Consider the following 25,127-nt stretch of genomic DNA (forward strand, 5'->3'; position numbering starts at 1 on the left):
TTATTTTTTATCATATTGGCACTAACAAACTCTGAAAATAATCTCCTTATGTCACAAAGTAAAAGCCTCACTTTACCCGACACTGATCTGATTACTGCATAAATACAGCTAATCAATGTAATTACACATTTCAAAGTGCGTGCTGCGGCTCCACAGATCAGCACAGATAATATTTCCTTATGTGCCAGCTGCATTTTACACTTGCTAAGTCACCGTTTTTTCGCCTATACAGTTATTTCCAGCTTTAAAACATTGTATTTAAATTCAAGAGATTTCAGAAGGAAAGCGCTCATTTTCACTTTACTATGCAAAATAAAACATGATCATTTACTCATTCACTAAGAGCAAGATTATTTTTTGTGATTATAAGACAACTGATGACCTTACTTGAAGGAATGCTGATCAGATTTTTTTTTAAATGCCATAGTCACTAATTTGGCCATAATCTGACCACTCAACATTGGAGTCCCTTCCACTGAAATCCTATTAAAGCTACAAAAATTAGAACATTCAGGGTGCACCTACACTGCACCCGTAAGTCAAAATAAGGTATGCAATTTCAGCTACGCAAATTGTGTATCTTATTTCAATCTAATTTCAAAATATCTTATTTCGAAACGTCCCTTAACCCTCGTGGAATAAGCGTTACAGGGACACCATAAAATCTATTATTTTGAAATAACAGGCGTGCTATTTCGAAATAACAGGTGTATGAAAAGACACAGAATAGCTATTTCGGGATACTTCCGGTATTCCGAAATAGCGCCGCTGTCTAGACATAGCCTCATAGTAATACACTTTCTCCTCTGAAACCCCGCAGCAAACTAATTTTCCAGCTAAAACTTTCCTTCCAGAAACATTGTTTTGGAGCTATGGATTTAACCTCATAGATAATCCCGTTAATACTTGGAGTATCAGGACATTCTCTTGCATGTAGGTTCACCATCTCTGGGCAGAAAAGCACTTTGATATTTCTGGCTGAGTATCCTGCCCTCAACAAATGCATTTGATGCTCATACAGAGCCTCCTGGCTACTTACTTCCAAAGCCATCTGTCAGGATGGCACACAGCCTGTTTCCTATTGGGTGTGCCAGTTTTACTAGGGCAGAGTTGCCAAACATAGGTGGTTTTAAATATGCAGCCTGCATAATTCATTAATTACTGTCTCATCGTTAAGAAGTTCCTCCTCCAGGACAGCACTGTGCATAGGGACTTACCTGCAGGAGCAGACCTGTGGTCCAGCTAAGCTCTATATCTGATTCCTGGCAGTGGCCACAGGGTTCAAAGGAAGGTACAAGTTCAACTGCATTAAACCCATGGGTGGATACTCTCATTCAGAATTAAAGTGGTTTTAATTTGGTTTAGTTCAATTCACAGATAAAACATTAAGGACGCTTGAATTCTGAATGAGTGTGCTTATCAAGGGTTGGAATGCAATTTAACTCATCCATTTAAAATCCACAGCTGCAGTTAATTCAGATTAACTTTCCCAAGTGACTCTGTGTAGACAAACCCTAGTGCAGTTGTCTATATAACAATATATATGGATGTTTTGATTATCCATCTCAATAGCTAATCCATGGGTGGGCAAATTCCAGCCCATGTGCCAAATCCGGTCCACAGTGTTAGCCCCTGGCAGGCCCCCACTTCTATATTTACCTGCACCTCCACAGGTGTCAGGGGATCGAGCTGTGGGTGTCCCGGAACTGCTTCCTGCCACTCCAATTGGCCGTGAGTGGTGATTCACACGCAAGGAAAGATACAATCTCCTGATACCTGTGGAGATGCAGGTAGATATAGTGTCAGCCATCCAGCAGGGACTAACTCTAGCAAGCTGCAAATTTTTTTTTTATTGTCTAATCCTTCTACAGATTTGTTAGTTGTTTTAAAACCACCACAAAAAAATCTATTCCCTTCTCAGTTTTCATTTTCTGGGTGTCCTGTGACTCCGCCTCCCGCCCATCGATGCCCTATATGCAAAGCCAAATTTCTTTTAAAACTAGTAGTACATTACAAAAAAGAATTCGACTGCATGCACAGGCCTTCCAGAATGAAGGGCATCTGCTAATAGGAGCGGCAAGCAACATTAGAGTATTTTCGCTGCACAGCCTTTTAATTCTCCAAACAAGGACAATCTGACTGTCTCAATACCACCAGAAGTAAACTGGTGCTAAAATTAGTCCTGTGGCAAATACATGGCACTGGTCCATTCACAAAATGGTGCAGAGTCAGATTTGGAACTTGCTCTGTGGTGGTGAGAGCTAGCCAACCTCCCATCAACAGGAATGGCTGTTTTGGTTGTGCTCAGGAGAGACGAGATATTGCATATATATTGGGTTCCATAACAGTACAGTATTGAACAAAGGCACAGAAGTGCCAAATTTCAAATGATGTTGGTTTCAAAATATATCTTCTCCAATCCTGAATCCAGGTTTCTGCCCTTCTGAGACAAGTAGCATTGCCTTTTTCTTGCTATGCTCATCCCCAGAATCTCTTATTTTTTAACCATACTTCCCCGCATTTTCTTCTATCCTATTGTCACCATACCCTCCCTTTCCCTGTCTGCTTACCTATCTAATTAGGTACCTATCTAAGTAGGCTCTCCTACTGTCAGGAATCTTAGTTTCACATGCCCAGTATTGATGTTGATGGATAAAGCTGGGCATGGATACAAAATTCTGTACCCGCATTTATAGCTGCAAAAATGAGCAGCAGATATCTGCATCCACGGATGCAGATACCAATGGATAGAATGCGGATATCCACAGATTTGCAGGAATCTACTGATGGAGCTATACCAATTATGGGCAAGATCCTTAGAGCAGTGTTTCCCAACCGGGGTTCTGCGGACCATCATCAGGGGTTCCGCGAGAAATCGTGGAATAAATAACGCTGGGTGGGGCCTGGAGCATCTGTCACACCCTTCACCTCCTGCCCTGGTGCTTGGCTGACTTCTGCACCGCTCAGCCGGGCTGCCGTGAGGGAGCAAGCAGCCATTTGGGCTCCGCAAATGAGAGGAAAGAGGGGGAAGAGAAGAGAAAGAGAAGAGTGAGAGGCAGGAGGGAGGGGAGAAGAGAAAGAGAGAGTGAGGCAGGAGAGGGAGGGTATTTGATATTTGAAAAAAAAAGATTAGATAATACAAAAAAAGACAGGAAAAATGCTCCAATTTTTTTTCTTACAATGTAAGCTGACATATATATATATATATATATATATATAATAACAGCTCTTTACAAATACATTTTCTTGAAAAAATTTAGCAGTAATTGATTTGCGCTCCCTGCTGTCAACTTTTTCTGGCCAAGCAAACGTTTTCATCCGTAGGGGTTCCTCGGAATATGAAAAATTATTTTAGGGGTTCCTCCATGGGAAAAAGTTTAGGAATCACTGCCTTAGAGGCTGCCAATGAAGAAATGCAGATTTTCATAGGATTGGAAGGAATGCCTTGATTCACCTGCCCTCTGCTATCCCATACAACCAGCAGCTGATCTTCTGTATTGGAGAGGAGTGGGGATATATATTATGTATGATCACAGCAGCTAAATCCTGGACACAGATGATCAAGTAAAATACACATAGTTTGTTAGTCCCTGGATTATATTTAGGCTCTGTCATCAACCCCCACATGTGGAATTCAGATTGTGTTTGTTTGTTCGTATGTTTCATGAGCTCATGCAGTAATGCCTCTCATTCACAGATGCATTTTTTATTCCTCACTCCATCTTTTCAAACATTCACTACTCTGCTCAGATGTTTCACCGGAAACAGACCCTCTCCAATTATCTTGATCATTAAGATTATTAAATGAAGATACTAAATAGTATTAGTCTAAAAACAGATCTATAGTAGGGTTTCATACTGCTGTCCATCACTGTAATAGCTCACCACTTCCCATGTGACCCCTGCTAGAGCCTAACAGTACCTTTTCTTCCATCCACTACTTTGTCATTTCATTACAAAAATAAAATCAATCAGAGTGATACGTTGACTTCAAGGAATATCTTACCAAGACCTTGATGAAAATCAAGACAAGAAACAATCCCTTTCACAAATCAGCTGGTTCTACAAGGGAAGCCAGTGCAAAGACACTAGGAAATTCTGGGCTTGCCTTGTGCTGTTCTGTAGAAGAGTTTTGCTCCCCTGTATTAATCCACTTTTTGCACACAGGAACCATCCAAGTCTCTCAGCTGGATGAAACTGTGTGTATAGCATCAGGTACCATGGAACCACTGGTCCTGTCCAACCCGTCACCTGATGTCAGGTGACACAGCACCTTGCACAATCTGCTCCTTAAGGTGAAGACATGCTAAAACACCAGCTCCAGTCCCATTTGGACAACTTTGCTAGGAGCATCACCTCTAGGCTGTATACTGTGTGGGAACAACATGCTTCTCTTGTGACAGATTCAACCGTCTAACCCCTGGGTTGTGATCTTCTACATCAAGCTTTGGGTAAAGCCCAGATGCATCACATATAGCACTCAGATATGCTGCTAAGGACTACTGGGGTCTCCATGACTCCCCACTTTTCCCATGTCCACCTAGAGGACCGAGGTCTCACACTTGAAGGTGCCACCCATGAGCAACAGCTGCCTGGTTTGCTCATGGGCTTGTATGAAGTCTCTCCCTCGTTTACAGAAGGGTTAAAGCATTTGGACTATCATGCTTGATCTGACTGTAGATGCGATCTCTCTCTCTCTCTCTCTCTGTTACAGGCATTTAGAAAAAAAGTAATATTTATTGCACTATATTAGCAACAAAAAAAGTAGAGTTACCAGTTTGCAATTACCAGGAACATCCCTTCCTTTTTGAAAATTAAATAGGACATCCGATTATAGAAATTCAGAGAAACGCTTAATCACATGCTTAAAATCTTTCCCTTTCACGACAGCATTTCAGCTACTGTTAAATATAAGCTCATACTGAAGCGTTCCCTTGAACGTGGATATTTTTCTTGAGCTGGTTCCTTAGGGCACATCTACACAGCAGGGCTAAACTTGAAATAAGTGATGCCACTTGAGCTACACTACTTGCACAGCTTAAGTTGAAAGAGGTTATTTCAGTGTTTGGCACTGTCTACACAGCAGTTATTTTGAGAGAGCAGTTATTTTGAGATAGACCCTAACTCTTCCCCCAGCTTCCCTGACTCCTCATACAATGAGGGTTACAGGAGTTGGAGCAAGAAGCCCATTATTTTGAATTTATTTTGAAATAGCAGGTGTGCTGTGTAGACACACGACATTATTTTGGAATACCTGATGATATTCCATAATAACGCTGCTAGGTAGACATAGCCACTAGCCCCTCACCCAGCCCTGGACATCCCATATGAAGCCTGCCAACTGAACCTCTTTAAATTGCTGCCAGAGCCAGGCTGTTCTGGATGGTGCTGAGGAGGGCATGGTCCTGGTGGTTCTATGGGCCTATTGCCTCTTCTGCCCGAAGGCCCCGCCTCTTCCAGAAGCATGGAGCTGGGTCTCCTCCGACCTTACTCATGAACCCGACAACTCTGTTGGTTCGCCTGTTCCGTTCCCATCCTGTTATTAACACAATTCACATTTTTAGTCTTTTCTCTAAGGAAGTTCATAAGACAAAGTCCAGTGATAACAATGATTGGATAGCACAAGATAAAGCATCTGCTGTTCCCATGCAATACCTTTCAGAACCACAGTTTCATTTAGACATCTCACTCTCTCCTATTCGGGACTTGAAATCTTTCACCTAATTCTATCAAACCCCACTGGATACATTTGGTCTTGGAAATACCAATTCAATCATCATAAAAGCATTAAGGTACTAGCAGAACTAGCGTTCGAACCATCTTGAAATACTGCATGAAGTAACCGCACATTAGTTAGGCAAATATCAGTTGAAAAAGACGATTGAAATTACCCTCTTAGCAATTAAAAAAAACATGCTTTTATACGTTCTAACTGGCAATCGTACAGGCTCCTAATGTGTTTAAAGCGATTTCATTCAACTGAACTTCCCAGAATTCTTAGCTACTTCAGTTCGGCCCAGCAGCTGCTACAGCAGGAAGAAATCTGTGGGCTGTAATTGCTGCATAGTTTATTAAGAGCAATTCATGCACCTGGAGCTATCACCTGACTACCTTAACCATGACCAGCTTGTATGAAGTACTAATACAGCAAACTGGTAGGCCTAAATATTGTAGGCAAATGGTCTCTACAGCTTTAGTTCACAGCCGGTGACAACTATTTGACTAAACCTCCTCCCACACAAAGGAATCTAAAATTGATTCTGAGAAAAATATTAATAGTTTTTTCAAGACACTTGTCTTACGTTAGCTCTAACACACATTCTGTGTTCAAGAGAAACACTGGGAATCAGATAGGCTCTAACTACAAAACACATACCCATATCTGAACTTCAGAGAAGTTTTGGGACTGTCTGAGCATATCCGGATCTCCATTTGGACTATTTTTCAGGTAAAAGCCCGCTGTGAAATTTGGCTCTAGAATCCAACTGTTGAGGTTTGTTAGGACACAGAAAATTAGGTCACATCATTCTAGTTATGGATACCTCCCATGCTAACTTTGGGTCATTTTAGTATTCTCAGTTCACTTCAAAAAATCATTTCTTCAAACCTTATAATGAGAGAAGTTGGGAAAGAAATTGGTTGGTTCTTTCCTGAAGAAGTTGGTTCTTCAGGCCTCTGCTCTTATGATTGTATGGTTTTGGCATATGCCATGTATTTTTAAAACTGTGTGGACAATAATTTTTTTGGTTTACCAGCAATTCCAAAAAAAATGGAGAAAAGGGGTTTCTTGTGATAGACTGAAAACCAAATTTGTCAAAATGTTCAGTCAATCAAAAAATAAAGAAAATCATTTAGGGCTGAACAAAATCATTTGCTTCAACAGAAAGTCTTTGTAGTTATTTATGGCTAAAGTAGAAAAAACTGCTTAAAACAGGAACCACCAGCTGAGGGAAAACACTTAATGCATTGAGTGACTGAACAGTGATTTCAGCCTTTTCAGAGTTACACTTCAATGGAGTTCCAGCTTTTAGCCCTCAAGAGTAAATTTTTCCAGTTTGCCATTTAGTCACTACAGTAGAGTCTTGATTATCCCACCTAAACGGGACCAAAGGATGGTCAGATAATCGAAATGTCGGATAATACGGAAAATACCTTGCGGGGTCCAAGGTATTTTCCCCGTCAGCTGCCGCTCTGCAGATGCTTGGCTGCTTCATGGGCAGCCTTGCTCCCCCCGACCTCCTTGATCTCCCCCAGCCAGCCATGCTGCCCTCGACCTCCCCTGTCTCTCCCCTGGCCAGGAGAGATAGGGAAGGTCGGGGGCAGCACGACTGGCTGGGAGAGATAGGGGAGATCGGGGGCAGCGAGGCTGGCCGGGTGGATGGGGGAGATCGGGGGCAGCGAGGCTGGCCGGGGGGATGGGGGAGATCGGGGGCAGCGAGGCTGGCCGGGGGGATGGGAGAGATCGGGGGCAGCGAGGCTGGCCGGAGGGGATGGGGGAGATCGGGGGCAGCGAGGCTGGCCGGAGGGGATGGGGGAGATCGAGATTCTACAGAATACGTCTAGACTGCAGGCTTCTTTCAACAGAAGCTTTTTCAGAAGAGATCTTCCAAGAAAACTTCTTTCAAAAGAGAGCATCCACAGAGCAAAAGCGCATCGAAAAAGCCATCTGCTTTTTCGAAAGATAGCTTCCATTCAGTGTCATTGCTATCTTGCATTTAAGCTGTGATAACTATATGTAGCCCAAGGTCCAGTGTGTTTCAGCAGCAGCCCTGGGAACTATAAGTTGTGGACTACAAACTGCGGCATATTGGGAGAACTTCCTGGGTCCTGCCAGGATGTGCCCTCTGCCCAAGGACTGTGCTAGAAGCAGCACACAGGCTGCATGCTGAGAGAAGGGGCTGCTGAACTGTTTTCCTCTTCTATGTTTTTTACAGAATAAAGCCTGCTCCTGGTGATTTGTCGGAGTGGGTCTGGTCTGAGGTGCACTCACACATACACAGCGCAGAGCACACCAAGCAGCCTCAGGCCTAGCCCTCCCCGCACAGTGGTGTAAGAAGTCACAAGCTTCCCCTATGCTGAATAACCTCACACTGGGCTCGCCAACAGGAGGGGTTACATATAGATGGAGTGGCCACCAGGGCACCTGTGATTTTTCCTTTTTCCTCTTCTTTTGAAAAAAAAACGCCCTCTTCTGCATCCACACACACCTTTTTCTGAAAGGGCTCTTTTGGAAAAGGCATTCTTCCTCATAGAATGAGGTTTACCAATGTCGGAAAAGCCCCTGCATTTTTTATTTTCTTTCAAAAGATAGCTTCCATTCAGTGTCATTGCTATCTTGCATTTAAGCTGTGATAACTATATGTAGCCCAAGGTCCAGTGTGTTTCAGCAGCAATAGCAGTGTGGACGTAAGTGACGTTTTTTCGGGAAAATGGCCATTTTTCTGAAAAAACTCTGCAGTCTAGACACACCCTTGAAGTCTCCTGCTTTGGCAGAGTAAATCCTTGAATTTTTATTTGGACCCAATGAGCTGCCAGATTCAGTCCAAGCAGAATAAACCATTAGTCTCTGCTAATTGCAAGAAGATAAATAAGACCTTTAAATACAAATCCCTGTCTTTTTAGGCAATGTGATGGAGAAACCCTCGGAGGCAATGTACAGGTCCAGGGCATCTGCAGAGATGGTCCTGCAAATTAGCAGACGTCGAGATATATGCAGGTTTTATGCAGTAAATGCTGCTTCTGCAGGAAAGCGAGTTCCCATTCCACAAATAATTAAACACCATTGAAGGCATTTAGCTAGAATGGGTGTTCCCTGAGTGCTTACATAGCAGCCCAGGAGAGAATCAAATATCACCCAGCTGATTAGCAGAGTGCCCACAGCACCTACAGTTGGCAGTATGTGTTTTTACTGGTGGTGCACATCCACACATGCTTTGGTGAACATAGCAAAATTTATTCCACCCCCAGGTGGAAAAAATTAGAGGAAACACTGGCTAGAACCCTCATGGTGTTTACCTTCTCCAGCTCCAATAAGCTGTTCTTTATTCCCTCCCCCACCTTTTGCCTTCAAGTGTGTTCTCACAGGATTTTCTGCTCTCTCGAGTGGAATGTGATTTAGCTTTGTTAAAACCACACAAGTATTTCAGGCCTAGGTACTTGAACAGATTCTATTTTAATTTTGTAAAGATGAGCACAAGCCCGGAAGCCAGAAGGCGTTCAAGCCTTGTGACAGATACCCTTATGCCATGGTCCCTTTAGGGCAGATGCCACATTTAGTCTAACTCACATTCAGACACAGTCCAGGCCTTTAATGGAGTTAACATCTTTTAGTTCTGAAGAAAAAGGAGACAGCTGTTGCACTGATCTACAAATACTTTTCAAGTTTCTAAGAGTCAAGGTCTCCCAGGTCCATGGCCTGTCACCTGAAAAGCTACTCATGGGGCAGCGGCAGTAAAACTAAGAAAGGCTTCGACCAAAGTCAAAACCTCAGGTTTAAACTGCCATAAACTAGGGGGGAGTTTGGATCAGAATGAGCTTTGTGGGATCCAAACCGACATCCATGAGAATGACCAGAGGTGAACAGCTTTTTGGAACGAGGGGGGTTGAGCTACACACACAACCTTTACCCCTGTCTGAGCCCCCTCACCACCCCCTAAATATGGGCCCAACATCCAGGATCCTGCATGCAGGGCCCAGAGATTGAAAAACCCCTTCCCCTGCAAGCATGGGACTGGCAGCCAGCTGGGATGCCAGGGCTGAGCTGGGTGGAGGGGGCTGACATTCTAGCAAGGCACAGGGGCTGGTGGTGGGGCTGAGAGGGGTCAACAGTAGAGCTGAGTGAGGAGCTGGTGGTGGGGTCGAAAGAGGGACCGAGCGAGGGTCCGACAGCCCACAATTCTCGTGTTCTTTGGATGTGAATGCCGTCATTAGCCTTGACTTTAATGGCGTGACGAACCAAACCCAGAGCCCTGGGAAAGTGAGACTCTGGATCCTAACTTCACGGGAGCAAGAGGATGACAAGCATGTCACAGGAGGCACCTGATATCCTGCAGGATCAGGCAAAGTGGCCCCCAGTGGAGTGTGGGGCCCGGGGCAACTCTCCCCCAGCTCCCCAGGTGTGGGGCCTAGCGCAACACCCCTGACGCAGGTCCAGTCCTCACTCCACTGCTTCTGCAAGCCATGCCCCTGCTCTACCCCCAGCAACACAGCCCGGGGGATGACAGTGCCTAGCCTAGCAGCAGAGGCATCACCTCCCCCACCACAAGGGCAGGAAGAGTCAGAGCAGCCAGGCAGCCTGCTCCACTTCGCACCACCCTGCCGGCCTGCTGCCCCCTGCGGACGGGAAGCGGAGTGGGCCCAAGCGCTCTGCTTCCCACTGCCACCGGGAAGCCGCGTGCAGCTGGAAGGGGGCAGTGCGGTCAGTGCAGTGGAGCAAAGCAGGCGGCTGGGCCCCTCTAGCTCCCACCACCCGTGTGGTGAGTGTCGGGGGGGTGACCCTGTAGCCGCCCTGTGCCAGGCCCAGTAATCCCTGGTATCTTCCATTCATAGGATGGTTGGGGCAGCCGTCATCGTGCCCTTAAGCCACGTGGATTAGAGCCACATCCCAATTTGTCCTCTGGGATCAGGTCTCAGGCCTCTGGGGCCCATTATCACTTTTAACAACATGGATTCTTGCTCTGCTTGTTTCCCTTCTTCTAACACGTGGATCCTTTGTTTGCTTCCTTTGGCTGCTGCTATGATTTTCTGGGGAGACACCGGTACCAGGCAGTGCTTAAAAATAACCCTAGGCTTATTTAACATTTGGCACTTCACTCCCCAGTTACCACTAGCTGGCAAAAAGCTCTCCCTAATGTTAGCTCCATGCAGTCAGGAGGTGGTCATTAGATTAGACAGGGTCACACTCCATTACAGACTCTGTGGATTTTAAAGACTAGAAGACAATGACTGTTTAAGCTACATATTCAACAGCTACAAGGTGGTCAGAGTAGCTACTGACCAAAGATTTTATTTTCGAATGGCTAATCAGGCCCCGAACTGAAGCCAATTCATCATTATTTTGCATCATATCCTGACAGACCAGCACACTAAGATACCCATGGATGGTGCCAGCAAAGAGATGGAGTATTTAACGGGCATGGAGACTAATATTCTATGCTCTAGAGGCTGCCTATTACCAGCTCCATGGATAAACTTCTGTCTCCGCTGCTGTCTATCTGGCATGCTCCCAAGAGTTGCATTCACTTTTAAATAATAAAAATAATAAAGCAGTGGTTTAAAGTGATGTTCCGGAGACGTGCAGGAGGTGGATATTAAAGAGCTGCCTGCAGCAAGCAATAACGACAATAGAACACTGAACTTTAAGAATATATCAAACTGCCCTGAGGAAAAAATGGAAATGGAACTTACTAAGAGATACCTGATGAAATGGAGGGACACAGAAGCCAATGAGAAAGGGAGTTGGAGGATGGGTTATTTTCAAGTTACTTCTATGAAACAGCTTGAAAAACCCACCTGGGAGTAGCAGGCTTTTTCTATACTGCCCTCTTTATCTTTGCCATAGGAGACCTTTATGGCAAAGCAGTTCAAAATATAGGTCCACAAGAGATCTGTGTGTTGCTTTCTCCATAGAATAGGTGGTTGTTTGGATAGAGGTTTAAGCACGAGCATATTTTGCCTAGGGAGGTTGTGGAATCTCCATGAATTGCTCCACTGGACAAACACCTGATCTAGATAACACTTAGTCCTGCCATGTGTGCCAGGGACTGGACTAGCTGACCTTCTGAGGTCCTTCCAGTCCTATGATATTATGGTAGGACATTAGTTTCCCGCCTTATAATATTTACTCTTTGGTCAAATCATTAGTTCCAGTAGCCTCAATATCAGGATATGAAACAGATTACACTTACACACACACACACACACACACACACACACACACACACACACACACACACAGTGTGATGCTTACCACCAGCCCACGTTTTTGCATGGAAATAATAATGACAGATCAAAGGCAATTTCCCAGCTGAAACAAATTCTCTTTTTTCAGTGAGTCAGCTTGTTTTACTGCCATGGTATTTTGTTCTAGTTAGTATTCAGTACTAAGTATACATTGGATTAAATGCTGGATAATTTGTTGCAATTTGATTTTAAAAACAGTGGTACAGGCTGTTAATATTGCCGTTTTTTGTTATAAAAAGGCACTTATCTCATTTGATGACAGCGTTTGACTTTTAGCAATTCACCATTTGCTCTTAATATGCTTGGGCAACATTGATGGAGGTTGTCTGCAAGAGGGAAACATCTGTTGAAGTTTAGGTGCAGCTGGTCCATGATAAAGTACAATGGTAGAGCAGTCAGGAGTTAAAGAGCTCTCTGCTATCAATACGAATGCTATGAAAGTTTTGTGGAACAGGGTGAACTATTTGCCCTAGTTCAAAATGGATTTTACAGAAAACACTGACAACTTGTACTCTGTACAGCTCTCTGGTGTGTCCAAGGCGTTAGGCAGGTGTCTCAGTTCCAGCATAAGCACTGCATTCTGTTTAAAGCTGTTTCCGTTTAGTAATTCAGTTCTTGTATCACAAGCCCAAAAGTCGGAAGGAAATTGCATGCCTTTATATGGCAGCATAAAATTTCAGTTTATACCAGTCAAAGGTATTCTCAGTGTTGCTACCAGAAGAGCATTCTTTCAACAACTATTCCACATGGAAGTAGCATAATTTGTATTTTTGGCCTTCCTTTTCTCTGGTCTCTATACCGCTAATTTGTCTTCAAATGAAAAAGTCAGTCACACTGCACCTCTGTACCCTGAGCTATAGAGTAGGAGGTGATATAGGTTATTTATCTATGCCAAATTCATAGGCCTCAAGCATTATGCTAACTGCTGAAGTAACGTGTGATGGGATAGATGTCTGTAGGTTCCTTACATTACTGCTGAATACAATAAGGACAGAATATTACGACAGAAAGGCAGTGAATATAATAAGGGCAAGATAGCTCTATTGGCTACAAAAGAACAGCCATGCTACATGAAGTCTATCTAGCCCAGTATCCTGTATTCCAACAGGGACCTATGACAGATGCCCCAGAAGGAATGAACACAACAGGTAATCATAAAATATACCCCGCTGTCACCCATTCCCAGACTTGAAAAACAGAGGCTAGATGCTGAAAAATCATAAACTGGCCCTTTTCCTTCCCTATGCATCATGACATGTTTCACAAATAATATATTTTGGCTTCTTGTTGTGCCCTTAAGTCCTTTTCTCAAGGTTTTTTTCTCTGCAACCATGATGCCTAAAAGAGAGTTGAGTTTATGTGTTCATATGAATCCAAAAGAAGGGTTTGGAGGGAAAAAAACCCAAAAGACACTAGATATGGTTAGAATGTCAACAAAAATACTGCAAAAAATCATTGGTTGTTCCATGATTCCTGGGCCAGGTCTGTACAAACCTCAGCACTGGCAATATTTAGAGCCACAATGGGGCTACAATAAAGAATGCTGGCTGGTTTTCTTCCCCAAGGGGGCCATTATGACAGCACAGAACAGCTGGAACACAGTTGCAAGAAGCTGTTCATGACACTGAAATATGTCATTCTGCCATGACTGAAATATTGTGCAGAGACAACTGCTCTCATCCAGATTTTTGTTGCTTTTTGTTTTTACTTTTGAGATCCAGAGGTCTCTGGTCACTTCTGACCACAAAGGCCGTGTCCAGACTCAGGGGTTTTTTCAGGAAAAGTAGCCTTTTCCCGAAAAAACTTCCCCTGCGTCCAGACTCAAGCCGCGTTCTTTCGCAATTATTTCGAAAGAACGCGGCTTTTCTTTCGATGGCGGTAAACCTCAATTTACGAGGAAGAACGCCTTCTTTCGAAAGTTCCTCTTTCGAAAGAAGGCGTTCTTCAATGTAAAGAGGCCGTCTTCGAAAGAGAGCATCCAGACTCGCTGGGTGCTCTCTTTCGAAAAAGCGGATTTCTCTTTCGAAAGATCCGCCTGCAGTCTAGACGCGATCTTTCAAAAGAGGCTCTTTCGAAAGATGCTTTCGAAAGAGCCTCTTTCGAAAGAAGCCTGCAGTCTAGACATAGCCAAAGAGACATACGAAGTGAAAAGCTGGGCTTTCCTTACCCAAGAATGTCATTGTGATGAGTTTTATTTGTGGAAATGTTTGAAAGGTAGCGGTTCCGTTCCAAGGTAGAGATCCCGAGAACTTCACAAAATGGAGTGGTCATCCTCCAGACAGTGCTCATTGCAATCCATCCCGTCTCAACACTAACAGCCGCAAGAGGAGGTGCTGAAGGTACCCATTGTGTTATCTGGGGTCTCGCGGACGCATGGAGAATCCCCAGCTAATGAAATGAGGAATGCAAAGGGCCCGAAGTCCAAGAGACAACCCTGTATTTCAAATTCATTTTCTCTCTGAATTTCAGGTGCATTGTGACAGGACCAGTCCCAGGTTGTGTTTCTTTTTTCCTTTAGTTGGGGGAAAAGAAACTGGCCTTTTCACAGATAACCTGTCCCCTGTACAACATGTGTTTGTGACAGCAGCCAGTAAGCAGAACAGGCGAATGACTTTTAAAAGACTTTGATGGATATTCCATCCTCAAAAGGATGCTAGACCAGATCAATGGACGCCAACTGAGATCATTATGTATGACTTACCTTGCCCGTTCCCTTCCCTTCCTGCCTTTGAGGCTCTTTTAGAACACTGAATGTCTTTCTGGGGAATTTCATTTAATATCTTGGCAGCATACTCAATTCCTCCTGTCAGATCCTCGAGGCAGTCCTATAAATAAAGGGCAGAATGCTTTATTACTGGAGTCAGCAAACAAATTGTGCACAATGATGTCCTTACTCATCCTCCAATATTATTAAAATGTGCAGAGCGTTTGTGGGAGAAGAGGGGAATTTAGCTACTGCCGTGTAATGCTTTGGTTCCCACTCTTTTGTGCACAATGTACAGATGCATTTTGTATTTTAAAGCCTACCACACAATGAGCCTCTTCCTCCACAAAGGCCTGTATTTTTTTTTAAAAAATCTTGACTCAATTTTTGCGCATGATTTGTTTTGCGGTTCACCCCGTATGTAATTATAGTGTCCGAGACTAGAGGCTCTCATTTGCCATTTGCATGCTTAAATTCTGTCAGATCAGATACAGGTTCTACTTGCATTAGGGCAGGCAGTGCTGTCTAGCGATTAGAGCATGCCACTTGGAGACAAGACACCAGAGCCCTGTGCCCAGTTGCCACTGACTAAAGGTATGTCTGGACTACATTGTTTTTTCGAAAAAACTACCCTTTTTTTTGAAAACTTCACCTGAGTCCACACTGCAATCGCTTTCTTTCTAAATGAAATTGAAAGAACAGAGGGGGGGGTTCGACATTGGTAAACCTCAAATTACGAGGAAGAACGTCTTTTTCGAAAGAGCTTTCCCAAAAAAAGGTGTGTGTGGAAACAGAACAGGGACATTTTTTGAAAGAAGAAGCAATCAAAAAAAGCACAGGTGCCCTGGTGGCCATTCTGTGAACAGCAATCAGGGCTTTCTTTCAAGAGAGGGTCCATGCAGCCTGGACACTTTTGAAAAAGCAGACCACTTTTTCGATCCAGTTTTGAAGTGTCGATGCTCTCTTTCAAAAGAAGCTTGCAGTCTAGACGTACCCTTACTGTGCTACCTTGAGGTAGTTATGCAGGGACTTGAGGTGAAGACCACTGAAAGACCTGCTTGTGCCACCTTTATCTGAGGAGAATAGAGGCCCAACTTCAGTCATTTCATTAAGCTTAAAAAGAACAGCTCACCGAACAAGCTGGCACTTACTAAGAGCAAGAATGGCAGAGTCCGGCTTTTAACACAATTGTTTATCAGCCTTAAAACTGTTGAAATATCTGCCTGAAAAGGGGACTTCAGACATCACATTACTTACCAATTTTACAGAACCACTTATTCATGGATTATTACAAGCCAGTAGTGTGAACTACCTTCTCTGATTTTATCATGATCCTCATTACATTTAAGCCCAAATTCCGCAAGACGTGAGAATCTTGGTTTTCATTTTTTAAGTAGCAAATTTCTAGTCCTCATGGTTGAGGGAAAGACATAAGAGGAGAGAAAGAATGAACAAGTGGCAAATGTGACACTGAAAAGTGTTTAAACACTATGACAAAGAGGAGCAATATAAAAACCTCCATGGGATAGAATCAGAACTGGAAGAGACCTCAGGAGGTCATCAAGTCCAGCCCCCTGCCCAAGGCAGGACCAGTCCCAACTAAATCAATCCAGCCAGGGCTTTGTCAAGACAAGACTTAAAAACCTCTAGGGATGGAGATTCCACTACCCTCCTAGTGAAATAGTTTTTCCTGATATCCAACATAGACCTCCCCCACTGTAACCTGAGACCATTTCTCCTTGTTCTGCCATCCGTCACTACTGTGAACAGCCTTTCTCCATCCTCTTTGGAACCTCCCTTCAGGAAGTTGAAGGCTGCTATCAAATCCCCCCTCACTCTTCTCTTCTGCAGACTAAATAAACCCAAATCCCTCAATCTCTCCTCATAGGTCATGTGCTCCAGCCCCCTCATCATTTTGGTTGCCCAGTCTAGGCCCTCTCCAATGCATCCACATCCTTTCTATAGTGGGGGTCCCAGAACTGGACGCAATACTCCAGATGTGGCCTCACTAGAGTCTATTTTAGATTCGTCCTATGTCCCCATTCAGATATTGGGCTACACTTCCACCTCCCTTTTAGTCTATCCATGTGCATCCCCTTGAAGTGAGTCCCTCACACAAATTTTGCATCCTTAGACAAGGTGTGGTGATGCAGCCCTATGGCTGTGTCTAGACTGGAAAGTTTTTCCGCAAAATCATCTGCTTTTGCGGAAAAATTTGCCAGCTGTCTACACTGGCTGCTTGAATTTCCGCAAGAACACTGACGATCTCATGTAAGATCGTCAGTGTTCTTGCAGAAATACTATGCTGCTCTTGTCCAGGCAAAAGCCCTCTTGCGCAAATCATTTGCGCAAGAGGGCCAGTGTAGACAGCACAGTACTGTTTTGCGCAAAAAAGCCCCGATGGCTAAAATGGCGATCGGGGCTTTTTTGCGCAAAAGCGCATCTAGATTGGCACAGATGCTTTTCCGCAAAAAGTGCTTTTGCGGAAAAGCGTCCGTGCCAATCTAGATGCTCTTTTCCGAAAATGCTTTTAACAGAATACTTTTCCGTTAAAAGCATTTCCGGAAAATCATGCCTCTGTAGACGTAGCCTATGTGGATTCACCTATCAACCCACCTCAGCAGGTCTGATTGATGTCCAGACCCTGCAAGTCTGTGCACTCTGGCAGCGGTACTTAGCAACCAAGAGTATCACTTATTTAGAACAAAAGTATTTCACCCCTGAGCAACAGAGCGGAGCCAACCTAATTCTCTAGTGCAGACCGGGCTTTGGATTCTTATGGAACAGCTCCGGCAGTGTGCTTACTACACATCAGCTCAACCTCAGGCATAGCTCAGAGTGTCCCACAAACATTAACCAACACTTCTTCACAAAAGCTGAGGTAGGAAGTGTCACTATCGTCATTTTATAGATGAGGACAAAAAGATTAAATGAATTAAGGCCCATCTCCCATTAAAAAAAAAGCCAGGAATGAAACTTCACTCTCCAGAGTGCAGGCCTGTTACCTCACCCACGAGATATCCTTTTTCTCTAGCTCGTAGATCTTAATCATGCTGACGTTGCTTGACAGGTAGCAAGCCAATGCCAAACTTATATTCAAAAGACTTAATTCAAATAATACAAGTTAATTAAATAAAATTAGATAGCTAGTTACATGAAAGTGTGCAATATAACTTGGAAACAGCTGATAAATCTACGGAAAATACACGATCAATAGGGACTTATTTACATGCAATACATTTTCTAAGACAAATGTGTGTATTAAGTACAGTTCAACATTTTTTTCCTATGCAAGCTATGTGCGCATCTCCACAACAATATCTAAGAAGAGACTATTTTTCTGGGGTGAAAATTTTTTTTAAAGCTTATTTCAAATGGTTCACATTTACCTAAGGCATAAAAAACTTTAGCCAGACTTTATACCCTAACAACAATACTATGAAGCAAGTGGTCAAACAATCATTATGACCCTATGCTGGGAGAGACAAGGGGGACATGAACATTAGGGAAAAAGAAGCGAATAGCTAAGCTGAAGTGAGTCAAATAAGATTTTGCTCTCTGCTGCTGGGAAGAGATGGTCAAAGTCAGGTTTTTTAGTAAATGAAGCAAAAAATTTTAAGTTTTTAACTTCCATGCAGTCTTCTAGAATGTCCAGTAATGCCATTATGACAGAAAATATTTGCTAGGAAATAAAAGTCTCAGGGGGGGTAGCCATATTAGTCTGAAAGGGTGCATCTACACAATGACGCTAGCTCAAAATAAGCTACGCAATTTGAGCTATGCATAGCTTATTTCAAGCTTATTTCTAAATAAACCACTATTACAACAAGGTTTACCAGGACGTTGGAATTTCGAAAGAAGCATTTTGAAATAATTGCATTTTGAAAAAACAGGCATGCTGTTAAGAAACAGGAAATGCTATTTTGAGATACCACCTGTATCCCAAAATAGCGCCACTGTCTAGACGCACCCTAATGGAAAAAACTTAAACAATCAAGGCCCTGCAGATTCTTAGAGACTAACAAAAAATGTAGATGGTATCATGAGCTTTCGTGGGTGCAACCCACTTCCAGATGAATGGAGCAAAGGGTCCAGAGGTTCAAATAAATAGCAGAAAAAGAGGGGATGGGGAGGGAAAAAAAGGGGGAAAAAACCTTGTCAATTTTATCTGCAAATTTGACATCTTTAATCAAGATCTGAACAAAGACATGAATTGGTTAGGATGCTACATTCAACACCTTAATGACATCAAAAGTTAAGCACTGGGCACTTACAGCCCACTATTAGCCTATTTGCATGGACATAAATTGACAAGATTTTTTTCTCCTCTTTCTTGCTGTTCGTTGTTTAAGTTTTGCCTGGGAATGAGTCCTTGACTGGATAGAAATACAGTTCTGCAACAGTTCACCCTTTGCACTCGATTCTCTTGGTCTCTCCTTCTTCCGGATCTAGGAAGTGATCTGCACTCTCTGAAAGGCTTGTTTGTTCCCCACTAAGAAAAAACTCTCCGCTTTCTTTGCAGAAATTGTTAAACTGATGCCTCCTGTCAGTCAGTTTTATGAGAGAAAAATAGGAGCCAAGTAGTAATAAATTCCTCTTAGCTGAACTGCAATATCTATATTCCTGCAGGTGGACTTTGGTAAGGACTAGTTTGATTAATTGCTTTATACCTTTCTGAGGGAGGGAGGAAGGGAGAAAGGAAGGCTGCATGCTTGTATTTCTGATCAACTATCCAGCACTTGCAAGGTTATTATAAATGCAACCACAGTGGTGTTTAGTAGAGGAGATGAGATCAGTGGTTCAAAGGGAGAGGCCCTTCCCCCAACCATCCTGAACTTTGGACAGAACAACAACAAAAATCAAGGCCCAGCTCTGCAGGCCAGCTCTGGGGGGCTTTTTATGTGTGGGGAAGAGGTTTCTTATTTGTACCGCTGCTCTTCTGACAACAACTCTGAGAGTACATACGAGATTGCTGGCATAGTTCCAAATGGCCAGATCTCTTCCGAGAGCTACTATGTACAAATGAAACGGTGCTCTATTTAAGAAAATAAGTGACTTCTCTGACTTTCACCAATGTCACGTGGCTTTTTACTCCAGTGCGTGCATGCGGAGAATCAGGAGCATACACTCTCCCATCAGTAAGGTCATTACCGGCCTGAGAAAACGTTGGCATTAATGTCCTTTTAGCCAACCTTTTGCTCCCCCTGCAGCACACTCTTTATTCATCTTGTGCAGCCCATCTGCCAGATGAATCATATTTCTCAAGTGAAGAACCACAGGCATTAACTCTGAAAGTAGGCTCGATGTGTCTTGTAGCAAAGAGAGAAAGCCTGGGGCTAGTGTAAGACCTGAACCAAAGTCAGCAAAAGACAGGCTCTCTCAAAGCAGACACTTGCTTATACGTTCACGGTCTTGTACGTGAACTTGGCAAAAACATGGGTAGTGTTACTGAAATACAGGCACTCGTAAGTAGTAGGTACCGGAGATACTTGAAACCGCCTTCCTGCGAGATGGAACATGAACACCCCAACCACGAGTAAGACATGGATGGGAGGACAGAATAATGAATGAGACCGAAGGGGGGTGGTTGAATGAATAGGTACAGCCAGGACCGTAGTATGTCACTTGCTTGTATCAATGCATAGAAGAGAAGTCATATGAAGGGACCTTTTTCCAGTCAACCTCCTTGTCATGAACAGGAGGAGTGCTGACCAGCTCCTGATGACTAAAGGGTTAACTCAGGTTAACAAACAAAGGTATTGGCCAGGGGGGTTCGGGCAATCAGCCAATACAAATGCAGATAGAAATTTCAAACGGGGACAGAGGGGTTTCTCTCTCCTTTGTTTGAGAGCAGAGCAGTTTCTCCCAGGTATTGAGGGAGATGGGAGATGCTTTCTCTCTCCAAGAATGGACTTCTTGAAACATGAAAGTAGGGAAAAGTTTAGATAAAGAGTCCATCAGGGTTTATTGTTTTCTTTGTTTGGGGGTTTGGAAATCATGTCTGAACTGGCTAATTTTCTCCTCTTTTGTAACTAAGGATTACAGCCATAGCTAAAGGCAGCTGTGGAGTCCTGGGCCAGTGGCAGGACCCATAGCAGAAGCAGGGTCAGTAGCCTGCACCCCATGGACAGCAGGTGGCAGGACCCCAGCAGGTCCTCAAGCCAGCAAGGCCAGTGGGACTCGTGAGTGTGAGGAATTCGGGTGGAAAACCTGGGGGGGGGGTGAAGAACCCCCACACCTACTTCCCATGCCTATGGTTATCTACAGAGTTGTACTCAAATGATTTCCCCCTCAAAGTTCATAAGAGCTGGACCAATTTAAATTAAAGATATGTGAGAGCCCTGAAGTGCTAGAGCTTTCTCCAGCCACAGGATCAATTATTTGTGAGATTTTTATCTGTGAAAACTGATCTTCTTCCAGGAAGCACTTAAAACAAAAGTCCTAGGACAAGAAGCACTGGGCTTAAATTGCAGCAAGGGAGGCTTAGGTTGAACATTAGGAAAAACTTCCTGTCAGGGTGGTTAAACACTGGAATGAATTGGCTAGGGAGGTTGTGGAATCTCCATCGCTGGAGATATTTAAGAGCATATTGGACAGACATCTACGGGGACAATCTAGATGGTGCTTGACCCTCCTGTGGAGGCAGGGGTCCGGACTCGATGACCTCTCGAGGTCCCTTCCAGTTCTATGATTATGAAAATAGAAATGTCACATTTGTCCTGTCAATAGGACTACTTTAGAGCGGAAAAGAAGCTTCTCCCACTCAAATTCTTGCTGCTGACTGAAATGTGGCAATCTTTGGTTGGGAATGAGGATCGTTTGTTCAAACAATGGTCTCTTTAAGCCCACAGGTTCTGTTTTAGAACCAAACCCTAGAAAATGTGGCCTATTAGCCTCAGATTCACCCCAATGGCATAGAATGTTCTGGAAACCCCGAATGCAAAAATGTCCAGTAACATATATTGCAGATTTTAAGGAGCCTTCCTTTACTGCAAAACTGCTCTGATTTAAATTAGACTTTGGTTTTGTGTTTACGGCGGGATTGGGGGGGGGGGGGTTGTTTGTTTTTGGTCATTTAACTTCAGTTACCAAATGGTGCTTTAATATGTTTGCAGCTAATCCTTCTCTTATCACACCTTTTGGCATATCCCATTCACTGCATCTGTTTTACCTTGACATCTAGACTCTGAACATGCATAAACAACACCTGATGGTGTCAGTGGGACTGCTGGATACATGAGTTTCCTCACAGTAGTGTCCTGTCAACCAGGATGACTTTCCAGCCTTAAATTTGACATTGATATCTATCCCAAAGAGAGCTAAGAACTGGAGTATGTGTATGCATGTGCATATGCACTGTTTTTAAATGTCTTTCTTTCTTGGTTAATGCACCTGAATGGCAGACCCATATACTGCTAAACTATGGGGCTGTGTCCTAGACTGGCCAGTTTTTCCGGAAAATCAGCCACTTTTCCGGAAAAACTTGCTAGCTGTCTACACTGGCCGCTTGAATTTCCGCAAAAGCACTGACTTCCTACTGTAAGAAATCAGTGCTTTTTGCAGAAATACTATGCTGCTCCCGTTCAGGCGAAAGTCCCTTTTGCGCAAAACTTTTGCGCAAAAGGGCCAGTGTAGACAGCTGAGATTTATTTTCCACAAAAAAGCTCCGATCACGAAAATGGTGATCGGGACTTTTTTGCAGAAAAGCGCGTCTAGATTGGCCACAAACGTTTTTCCGCAAAAAGTGCTTTTGCGGAAAAGCGTCCGTGCCAATCTAGACGCTCTGTTCCAAAAATGCTTTTAACAGAAAACTTTTTCATTAAAAGCATTTCCAGAAAATCATGCCAGTCTAGACGTAGCCTGGGTGTGTCTACACTACAGGTTTTTTCCGGAAAAACAGCTATTTTTCCGAAAAAACTTCAATTACGTCCACACTGCAATCACGTTCTTCCAAAAGAAAATAGAAAGAGCAGAGGGGTTTTATGACATTGGTAATCCTCATTCTACGAGGAGAAGCCTTTTTCCGAAAGAGCTCTTTCAGAAAAAGGTGTGTGCGGAAGGGGAAGTATTTACATGGGCACTTCCAGCCCAGTGGTGGGCTTGGAAGGACCCAGAAGTGGGATAGGGGTCTTCTACCAAGAGCAGGCACACAGCAGGGGGTTGAGTGGACAAACCAGCAGGGGGCGTGTCCAGCCCCATGCACTGCATTTTCTCCCTTCCACCAGTTTTGCAGACCCACCTCCCTAAGGGTACGTCTAGACTACGTTTAATTTTCGAAAGGAGATATGCAAATTCGGTGCTAATGTGCATGTCTTCTTCCGATCACTTTTTTTTCGAAAGCAGGTTTGTCAAAAGTGAAAGTAGTCTGGACATGGTTTTTTTTAAAAAAAAAAACCTTTTTCGAAAAAATGCTCTTCCTAAAAAATGTGGTTTACATGTTTTTTTCGAAAAACGGGGGCGGGATTCGAAAAAAATGCATCCAGACTACTTTCACTTTTGAAAAAGCGATGGGAAGATGATATGCAAATTAGCACCGAATTTGCAGATCTCCTTTAGAAAATAAAACATAGTCTAGACGTACCCTAAGTGGCTACTGGCACCACTCCCCACTCATTACTGGTGGGAGGACAGCTGGCCCTCAGCAGAATCTACGTGTAATGAGGTGGAGGCAGAAAATTTGGAACCATTTGCCCATTTTTTAAGGAAAAAAATCAGGACACCTGCAAGATGGCTTAAATACGGGACTATCCCTTTAAAACGTGGTAACTATCTATGTGGGGGAGGAAGAGAGACTGGAAATGTCCACAAACTTTGTCACACACATTTGTTTAGTCAATGATTGAGTTCTAAGAATGCATTGAGGTTGGTACAAGACACAAAGTATGGAACTCCACTGGTATTACACAGTCAGAGACAGAGCTGGTAAAGAGAGGCACTGAAATGAGATTCAGGGTATCTGGCTTCTGTTGAATGAACTTCAGCACATCATACTAATCCCTCTGTACCTCAGTTTCCCTGTCTGTAAAATGGGGATCATGATATTGCCTCCCTGGGTGAAAGTGCATATGAAAAAAGAACACTACAAGATCCCATTACCACTGAAGGAATTCTGAACCTCCTGGCCCAATTTACAGATTCGGTCCTCTGCAAACCAATTCCTAAAAACAACCTCACTGGTTTAATGGGGGGAAAATACTTTAAAAGAGCTTTAACAAAATAAATCTGGGAGAATAGTAGCTACTCAGTGAGTAGCATGCAACTCTCTAGTTTCCTGGCTCTCAGTTTTGCATAAGTTGAGGTAAGTTCCCAGTTCCTATTCCTATTGTCAAAATAAAATCAAAGAGCTAACTTCGCAATGGCTTCTTGCCACCCAAATGCTGTTGTAGGCCATGTTGCCTATTGAAGAGTAGCACTAAGCCCTTAAACCATGCCTTCACTAATGTCAAGATCTGCAAACCTACATTTCCTCTGATTCCTTTCTCCCTCCTCCCCACCCCCCAAAAAAATAGCAGATTCAGCCTGTGGGTTTATTTGTTCTGTTTTTTTAATTAACTGGTAATCTCTTAAAGGAATTTGTGGCAAGGGTATCTGTCTGCAAAAATACAAACTTCTCCTCTACATACATTATCCACATCACCTAATCAGAACAGACAACCAAGGTGTTTCCAGCAGATCTAAAGTGATTATTCCCCTTTATTCGGCACTAGTGAGGCTACATCTGGCTATTGCATCCAGATCTGGGGCCCCCACTATAGAAAGGATGTGGATGCATTGGAGAGGGTCCAACGGAGGGCAACCAAAATGATTAGGGGGCTAGAACAAATGATTTACAAGGAAAGACTGAGGGATTTAGGTTTGTTTAGTCTGCAGAAGAGTGAGGGAAGATTAGATAGCAGCCTTCAACTTCCAAAAGGGAGGTTTCAGAGAGGAAAGATAGAGGCTGTTCTCAGTGACAGATGGCAGAACAAGGAGCAATGGTCTCAAGTTGCAGGGAGAGGTCTAGGTTGGATATTAGGGAAAAACTATTTCCCTAGGGGGGTGGTGAAGCTCTGGGATGGGTTCCCTAGGGAGGGGGTTGGAATCTCCATCCTGAGAGGTTTTTAAGTCCCGGCTTGACAAAGCCCTGGCTGGGTTGATTTAATAGGGGCTGGTCCTGCTTTGGGCAGGGGGCTGGACTCTGTGACCTCCTGAGGTTTCTTCCAACCCTATAATTCTAAATAAGAGGAACAGAAGAATTTAAAGTTCTGCAGAGGAGGAAAAGTGCGGAGGGGTCTTGCTTAAATATTATTATTCATATTACAGTAGCACCTTAAGATAAGGACTTTCTTTGTGCTAGGTGCAGTTGATAGGTCCAAGACAAGTTTTCCTTTTCTAAAGGTGACCAATCTAAATAGACAAGACAGAGAAAGGGACTATGTTTATCCCCAATTTACAGCTGGGACCTGAGGTAACTAGTTCAAAG

The 25,127-nt window shown here is 43.6% G+C and overlaps 1 long non-coding RNA gene across 2 annotated transcripts in view; it reads right to left on the reverse strand.

The window, feature by feature from the left end:
• The window catches only part of LOC112543555 (uncharacterized), a 93,384-nt gene that overhangs the window by 39,289 nt on the left and 28,968 nt on the right, over positions 1-25,127 (reverse strand). For both annotated transcript variants that reach the window (XR_012897080.1, XR_003086780.2), the window contains exons 2-3: positions 14,663-14,786; positions 1,660-1,776 (exon numbers count right to left, since the gene is read on the reverse strand). This is a non-coding gene — a long non-coding RNA (uncharacterized LOC112543555). The remainder of the gene's footprint in view (positions 1-1,659; positions 1,777-14,662; positions 14,787-25,127) is intronic.

This window comes from Pelodiscus sinensis, chromosome 21 (genome assembly GCF_049634645.1).
Source record: "Pelodiscus sinensis isolate JC-2024 chromosome 21, ASM4963464v1, whole genome shotgun sequence".
NCBI lineage: Eukaryota > Metazoa > Chordata > Testudines > Trionychidae > Pelodiscus > Pelodiscus sinensis.